Source organism: Acomys minous, assembly GCF_964271855.1.
Source record: "Acomys minous genome assembly, chromosome: 12".
Lineage (NCBI taxonomy): Eukaryota > Metazoa > Chordata > Mammalia > Rodentia > Muridae > Acomys > Acomys minous.
Window position 1 is genome coordinate 82,642,094 of NC_140493.1, and position 9,060 is coordinate 82,651,153.

Below are 9,060 nucleotides of genomic sequence, written 5' to 3' on the forward strand. Positions count from 1 at the left end.
AATAGGGCCCTGGAGGTCAGCTGGGAGGACGGCCCTTAGCCATTCATCCATTCAAACGTCGACGAATCGCCTCTGGTAAGTGCCTACTGGAGGAAGAGGAAGGTGGAAGGGGCTTGAGCGCACTGCTTGTCGTCTAGTAAGAAAACAAACGTGTGACAGCTGATGACACAGCATGCTAGAATGGGACCTCATGAGTAGAAGCTGACAAGAGGACGTCAAAGAGGCTTGGAAGGAAGTTGCAGCACTGGGTTGGTTTTCAAAGGACTCATGGCAGGCAAACATGCAGCTGTGGACCTGTCATCCTAGCACTAGGGAGGAGGCTGGGGACTCAGGAGTCAAAAATCATCCTCTGCGACACAGCAAGTCTGACAGTCACTTGGGCTATGGTGAGACCTGGTCTCAGATGGGAAAGAGGAGGATGCGCGATGTTTCGGTTAAGGCCAGGAGCAGGAAGACAGCACCTCAGGAAGTGAAATCAGGGAGCTCAGATAATATGAACACTGAAGTCAGGAACAAATCATAGCAGTGACGTCACCCCCTGGATCTTAAAGACAGTGTGTGGGGGGGGGATTCGTATCTGTGACCATATACTTACTAATATGAGGATCATATATGTATATCAGCTTTGAGTTTATAAGAAGTTTAACCTTCAATGAGTAGAAGTCATATGTGAGCACACTTGTAACCCCAGCACCTAGGGCTGAGGCAGGGGTTAGCCTGGACCTCGCGGCAAGACCTTGTTTCAGCAAAATGAGACAAATTGAGTACATGAAGAGAAGAAGATGAATGAGCCATAACTCCTAGCTTTATAATTTGGGGGGAAGGTAATAAAGATTTTACAGAAGGTAGGTGGGTGGACAAAGTGCTGGACATGAAGCTGTTCATCGAAAATATACAAAGTGATTAGGTGTGTAATTTAATGTAAACGACAAATGGGGATGTAGTGGATTAGCTCCCATTTCAGGAATGAGAAAATAAAGAAAATTAAGGCTTGATGCTACTCTGTGACATCTCTGGAAACACACAAAGCCCATGGGCTTTAGACTCAGAGTCAGAGTCCTGCTTCCACTGTCCTTTCAAGGATGTGGCCGTTTCTCATATAAACCCTGGAAGAAGAGGGAAATATCAAAGTTCCTTAGAAGGCAAAGGAATCAATACCAAGAGTTTTAAAGAGGAGTGTGGGGGCGTGTATTTCCATGCAGGAAGACTAAACCTAATAAAGTTCATAAAGGAGGTACAAATCTCACCCAATATTTTCTTATGACAAGTTAAAAATATATGGAAAGTTAAAAAGATCTGTATAGCAAATATCCATAATGCCCCATGACCTAGATTCTATAATAAACTTTGCTATCGCTGCTATCGGGTCTGATACATTTTACAGGTAATTCCTGTATGGTCACTATAGTAATTACAACTACAAGGCTATAGATAATTACTAAAATTCAAATACTGTACCATTGTCCCTGAGAGACCAAGGATTGTGCTTTGTATGTCTATGTAGCCAATGAGCAGCCTGGACACTGAGACGGTTGGCTCCTTAGACATCTTTGGTGAACATGTGCCTGATAATCCCAGTGAGGACGACTTGATTCAACCAATGGAGCTAATGCACTCTTTGACACTTTAGTATAAAAGAGAAACTGCGTGGTAGTGGAAGGAACCACTGTGGAGAACTGAAGTGTGGGGCATGTGGAGCATGCGACGACGGGGAAATCAGCCTGGAGCTAGTGAGGTCGAGATGTCTAAATCCCAACAATCTCAATCTTGAGACTGGCACCAGTAAGGATTGCTTCTCTCCCTGTTCTGTGCCTGCATGCTCACAGTCTCTAGACCCCCGCCTCTGCAATTCTCAGAGAGTCAAGTAGCCTAACACCTGGAATTCCTCTCCATGCAAATACAGAGTTCCCAGTACCTCAGCCCCAGCCAATGATATTCACTCCCCCAGAAAACTCCTACCCCTACCCTGTATCCTCCCGTCCCAGCACCCCCAATAAGAAGCACTGTGCCACAATACCATTGGGAGAGCTGTGATGCTAAAAGGGCTCTATCACTCAAGGAGCTGTTTAGAAGAAGGCTTTCTTCCTCCAGTTACTCACAGCCAGACTGGGATCCTGAGAACCATCCATCCTCCAGGGTAAGCTTTATTCCTTTGGGTCCAGCACCTGCACGCTCCAGTGCCTGGATGCTCCCAGGGAAGAGGCAGAACCTGGGCTCTGGAGTATCAGATGGTTGTCGGATGAATAAGGGCAAAAACAACTGAAGAAGGTCTTCCTGGAAATCCTGGCACACACTGCAAAAGGGGTGAGGGCTGAACGCCTACCTCGAAACCCGCTGTGGTTTAGGGTGGTCTTCTGTTTCAGCCAACTCTCAATTACACCGTAGAGGATATGGGAGCTGTGGTTCAGCAGAGTTTACAGATTTAAATTTGGGGAAATTAGTGGAAAGGTTTTTTTTACTATTATTTCACAATTGACTTAAAAACATAATAGCCCATATTTTAGTTAACAGGAAAAAAATAGATCACAAAGTTTACAAATGTGTTGTATTGTGAGTTCTCTCAGTGCTGAAAAATTCTAATATATTATGCATATTACAGTATATATTATGTAAATTATAAATATATTAATATAATATTATATATTATTATGAGGCTAAATAAACAGGGGCCTTCGGGAATAGAGAAAGGAGGGTTTTGGGTTTGGGGTTTTGTATTGTTTTGTTGAATTTTCAGTACACAGGGTCTCTTTGTGTAACCCTGGCTGACGTTGAACTCACAGAGATCTGCTTGTCTCTGCCTCCCAAGTGCTGAGATTAAAATTGTGCCACCACTGTCTGACTGAGGATGGAGTTTTAAGTGATAAGGGCCTTGATGATTATTGTACAGGATTGAGGAGTTTGATCTAGGTAAAGATGGAAAGAGAGAACCAACTCAATAAAGTTGCAGTCTGGTATGCACAGACACAGCCTGGCATACACATGCCTTCAGCACAGACATCTTATTGCTCAAACACACATTGGTTAACGAAAAAAAAAATTGTAAGGTCATGAAAGCATTGGAAGTAGTTAGACTAAGAAAAAATGTGGTAATTATCTTCAAATTGAAGGATGGACGGAAAAGAAAATAGAGATACTGGTCTTAAGGCTGACTTCTAGCTACATATGCTTGTAATTTATGAATATGTACTTACAATTTACATATCTAAATATCATGTGTTTATATGAGATATATGTAAAAATAAACATGAACTGAGACACAACACTTAAAGCATCACCGTGGCTCAGAAATGGATAGAAAACAGGTGAGACAAATGGTAGAAGGAGCTGTATGCTGAAACACTGGTGGCAAGCACAGCTGAAAATGACAGGAAAAACAGGAGCACCCTCACTCAAAACTAGTCATAAATGCCTCCGGCAACTCTTGTGCAAGTAGATGACAAACAGCGCAACTCATGACCTCACTTTATACACATGCACACACATACATGCATGCGTACCACACACACCTGCAGAACCCACATACACCTGTTACAAATGGACAACAGGCAATGTGGGGCTTTGGGGGAGCTCCCAGGTGTTAGTGACACCAAAGAGAGTCCTGCACGTACAGATGATGATGCTGTGGGCCCCGTCACTGCCATCAGAAATGAAGTGTGAGCACATTTCCCATGTGCCCTGCACATGCTCACTGGAGCCCTTCTGTCATGACACCTCACAAGGGCCCCGTGAAGCTCCACCCAGAAGGATCTGCTTCTAAGTCACCTGGGACCTTGGTGGCAGAATTGATCCCTGCCAGGCCATCCAAGTGATGTCTCAGCTCTTAGGTGGCTATTATCCAGAGGCCACACTCCGTTCCTTGTTGGTCTTACCCCAGGGCAGCTTGCAGATGGCATCTGTATTATCAGAGAAAGTATTAAATGCCAGAGAAAGGGCATGGGCATGGGCAGGAGAGGGAGGCCCAGTGGTTACAGTCTGGTCTTACATGTCCCACTCATCGCTTTTGTCCTGTTCTCTTCTCGAGAAGCAAACCTGAAAGAAGGGCATTACCCCGGAGACTGATGCCAGGAGAACAGACTATCAGAGCCAAGAGAAGATGCTGCCTGCCCTGGGCACTGTACCAGCCCTGGGGGTAGCGCAACCCAGAAGCTTGTGTTTATGTGTATATGAGTGATATGAGTGTGTGTGTGTGTGAGTGTGTGTGTGTGTGTGTGTGTGTGTGTGTGTGTGTGTGTGTGTGTGTGTGTGTGTGTGTGTGTGTACAGGTCTCCTCAAGAGGCCAAAAGAGGGTGTTTGGTACCCTGGAGGTAAAGTTACAGGGAGCTGTGAACTGTCCGATGTGGGTGCTGGGAACTGAACTCAGGTCCTCTGTAAGAGCAGCAAACACTTTTAATCACCATATGTCTAACTCCTACTCCTGTTCCCTCTATGAAACCATGGAGGTGGTTAATGCACTATTGTCTGCTTGTTTTCAATCTTAATGGCATCCTGTGAGGAAACTGGGAAACCCATGTCAATCGTCCTCCTCAGCATTTTTTTCCCCTGAATCTTCAGGAGGTGTTAGGCTCCTGTATGCTGTTCAGGGAAGGGAGAGTTAGTTAATCCTGTGTTTGGTTTTTGTTTTTCACACAGGGTCTCATGTGCTGACCTCACCAACTTCTGCTCCTCTTGTCTCGACTTCCTAAGTGCCGGGGTTATAGGCATGCACCACCACCCTAAGTTTACGTGGTTCTGGAGCTCCAACTTGCGCACACTCAGCAAACACTCTGCCTGCACCCTGAGCTACATCCCCAGGTCTACTTGGTCTCATTATCACTACTCATTGTAATCAGTTGAGACATCCCACTTTAACCTCAAGCAAACGTCAGGGAAAGCAATGAGTGGGGGGAGGGGGGCAGGGCGGGTAGACAGGTGGACAGTTGATATGATCCTAGCTGTGCATGGTGGCAGGGATGGTGAAGGTCTCCCATAGCCTGCATGCTTTCAGGATGTTGCTTTGGGGAGGCTTGCTGACTTCCTGTGGGGAGGAGACGGAACTTATTTACGTTAACTTGCCAACTCCTTCTCCCTGTTATCTGGGTCAGTTAATCCCAGCATAGAGCTCTGAGCTCTTCCTTGGCCAAGTTGCTTTGTTTTGAAACTCTCCCCCAGGCCACCTTGCCCAATGATGTCAGAACCGGCCAGAGCAGTGCCAGACCCCGCCCCCGCCCCCACGCAAGGTGATGTATGAGGGGAAATGCATCCTATCTTTGCTCAGGAAACATCTGCTTGATCCAGCAGTCCTCAGGCAGGTCAATGCTTTATAAGTTAGTGGAATAGAAGCAGATGGGAAGATCTGGTGGGGGTGCGGGGGGGGGGTGCCTCGGGGACTATTCATCCTCACCATCAAGAGTCACAAAGGCGAATGAGATGTGAGGAAACGGCCTCCAGAGCAGACGCTCTCCAGGGACCCGGCACTGTTGCACATAGTCACATTTCCTAGCTTGTAATGGAAAACGAATGCTGTTTACAAGAGCTTAAAGTAGCTGAAATGGGAGCACACGAGCCAAGCTGTGTAGTGGAGGGTAAACTTCTTGGAAGCTTTCAGCAGCCCTGTAATTATTCAATACCCGGGCCTGAAATATAGACTCCTAAATGAAGAATGTTATTCAGTCTCCCTCGGAAAATGAAACACGACATTCATTGGGAAGCAGGATCCATGACCACTTACTTAAACACAGGTCCGGGCCCTCAGAAGCTGCCTGACATAACACAAAAGTCACTGTATGGCTTACAAGGAGCTCTCTAAGTGCCATTTTCAGACTGCTCAGCTTCCAGCAGGTATTTCTCAGCTTGTGAGCTAATGGAGAGGAACCAAGGGCCGCAGATAAGAGAAGACGGATGTCATATTTTGTCCTCACCTCCTCCCAGCTTTGCCCCAGGGGGAACCCAACTTCTCTTCACATTCAGGGCTCAGGCCTGTAAGTGGCAAGACCTCCTCTCCTGTTTCACAGGTCAATCAGTAAAACCATTCTTCCTGCTATAGATCCGCTAAAGGTGTTGAATCAGAATGAAAAAGGCAAATAATAGTGATGAGGAAAAAGAGAGGAAGAAAAAAAAGCCTCAAAACACTAAATGACTCATATTAAAAGTTTAAAAATTCTAAAAAGTATGTCTGACCTGGTAGCCCCAAGCCACATATCCTAACAATTTGGAGTCAGCGTGGAGGAAGTGGAAGCAGAGGTCACCGGGACACTTTGCCACCATCAATCTTCTGCTCCCATCCTCAGCTCATCCTTTCTCAGATGCAGTGAAGAGGGGGACAAGTGAGGTATCACTTTGGAGGACCCTGAGCTGGGAAAAGCACATACTGTACTCTTGGCACTGGCCAGCACTTGGTCCTGGGTGCACACCGTCACCGTCTTCTGCTAAAACTCATTCCTCTGGGATCCCACGGGATAATCGGCAGTGTCTGACAAGCTCATGTTGCTCCTGTATAGCTTGGTGAGCCCATGTTCTTCCATCACTGTGCACTTGTTCTTCTGGTGTCTCTGCAGACAATGAGATTCCTATCAGAGGAAGCCATTTCACCTTCATGGATGTTACCAGGCATACCAAGGGAAGACAGGAAGCCTCACCATGTTCTGTCACTAGATCATTGCTTACCTTAAAAGTGAGGGCCATAGCCAGGTGTGGTGGTGCACACCTTTAATCCCAGCACTAGGGAGGCAAAGGTGGGAGGATCGCTGTGAGTTCGAGGCCAACCTGGTCTACAAAGTGAGTCCAGGACAGTCAAGGCTACACAGAGAAACCCTGTCTTGAAAAAAAAAAGAGTGAGGACCAGTCACATGTACCAGAATCCATTGAGTGTGCATGCATTCATAGTAAGATATTATAGACATCCCCCAAAGGCTCCTCTGTATTTGAACACTTAGTCCCCAGTTGGTGGTGGTGTCTGGGAAGGTTATGAACCTTTTCAGGAGGCGGGGCCTTACTGGATGAAGCATGTTAGGCAAGGTGGGCTTTGAGGTTGTGTAGGCTGCCCTTCTCCCTGTTCCCTCTGCCTCCTGTGTGCAGAGGAAATGGGATGACTCCACTTCCCGGCTGTCATGCCTTCCTTGCCATGATGGACATGGCCCCCTCAGAATCAGCAAGCTACAAGTCAACCCTTCCCCCTCTTAGTTGGTTTTCATTGGGCCATTCTACTACAGAAAAGTAACTAATAAGCAAATAAGCCAAAGTAGTAATTTATCTAAAGCCCTCCATAATTGACCTAATCAAGCCATATATTTCTATTTTCTCAAGATAGATAGATAGATAGATAGATAGACAGACAGACAGACAGATAGATAGATAGATAGACAGGCAGGCAGGCAGGCAGACAGACAAGACCCTTTCCTACAGTGAAGGAATATTTTAGGGAAAGAACTGCTTACTTTTGGAGTACCTCACACTTTTTATCTCCCACTTCTGGACTGTGCAATGGTCTTTCTCTGACTCACTACATGGCATGATATAAGACATATAAAACACAACATGGGCAGGAGAGGCAAGATGTACATGGATGCTCTTGGCCTTTGATTTATTTATTTATTTATTTATTTATTTATTTATTTCAGCTAAACACCGGAGCTATGCTCTGCTTCAGAAACTCCATCAAAGTGTGGGCAGTATGAAGGGACCTTGGAGCATCCCCCGGGATCACACAAAAGGAATTCCATGGTCACAGGTGTCAAGGGACTGTAGGAAAGAATGGAAGGAATCAGGGAGGAATAAATCATACCAGGTCACTCCTCCAGCTGCAGTCCTTCGGAACTCACAGGCGGCTTCGATATCCAACCTTGAGTCCTCACGTGGCTCTCAGGATCTCCCCTGACCTGTATGTTACTTCAGTCATGCAGATTCCCAGGCCACTGTTCCAGCCACAGCAGCCCTATGAACTCCGATTCATCTGGAATGGTTTTCTTCCTCTGCCTTCTCTCAGCCAGTTCCAAAACACACTCAACTTCGCCTCGTGTCGTGTGTGTGTGTGTGTGTGTGTGTGTGTGTGTGTGTGTGTGTGTGTGTCCCTTCTGAGCACATCCCACTCACTCTTCAGCAGCTTGTTCAGTGCACCTTGCTCAGCACACCACAGGCTCCTTGAGGGCAGAGGGCAGGCCCCCAGTGTGGCTTACTCACTCCAGGATCCTTCCTGCCTGCCCTCAGTCCTAACGATACCGGCATTTGGACAAAGACCTACAATGTGATTCAAGGTCTCCATGCTTTCACAGATAGCTCTCTGAACTGACTGGGTGGTGCCTTCCTGATTTGTCTCTTCCGAATCCTAGTGGGAAGCAGGGGTTGTAAAGGGCAAACACTGTGGATGTGGGTCCTGAGGGAGAAATCTCAACCAGACGGGGCGGGGGAAGGGGGGAGGCCAGGGCTTCTCACTGTGAAACATTTGCGAGGGAAATGACCCTGTCTGGGAACATCAGTTCCAAGGTGATTGCTAACTTTGGATTATTACATGGTGAGGATGATTTGCCTGTGGAAAGAATTTTGCACCACAGTAGGCTAGCTTCTTTTACCCAAAATCCTCAGTACGCTGGGGTGCACAGCATCTGGATTGCACCATTTCCAGACATCACAGCAAAACGTGCATATAGCCAGGCAGCAAAACCATCCCTCTCCAGGGCAAAACTCACACATTTTCAGGGAAGGACCAGTGGGAACCTAAAGAATCTAGAATTTTCCAAACCACTGATTGGAGGAAGTCAATCAGGAAGGGTTTAGTCTCCTGAGTTTGCATTGTTTGCTCAACCTTCTCTAAATCATTTATCCACTTTCACCACATGAATGTCTCTGACACGCTTCCCCAAGGCCACTAACCAGTGAGCAATACGGCTTCTACCCAAACATCTTACTATCTACTACTCTGTTTGATGTGTGGTCTGTACAGAGACTCCGCCTCAAAAAAAACAAGACAACCAACCTTAAAACCATTTGGTGTTCTCCGAAGCAACAAAGCCCTTGACTGTCTAAATGAAGTGGTTTCTTGGCTCTGTGGTTAGGAGCACTGGCCACTCTTCCAGATGATCTAGATTT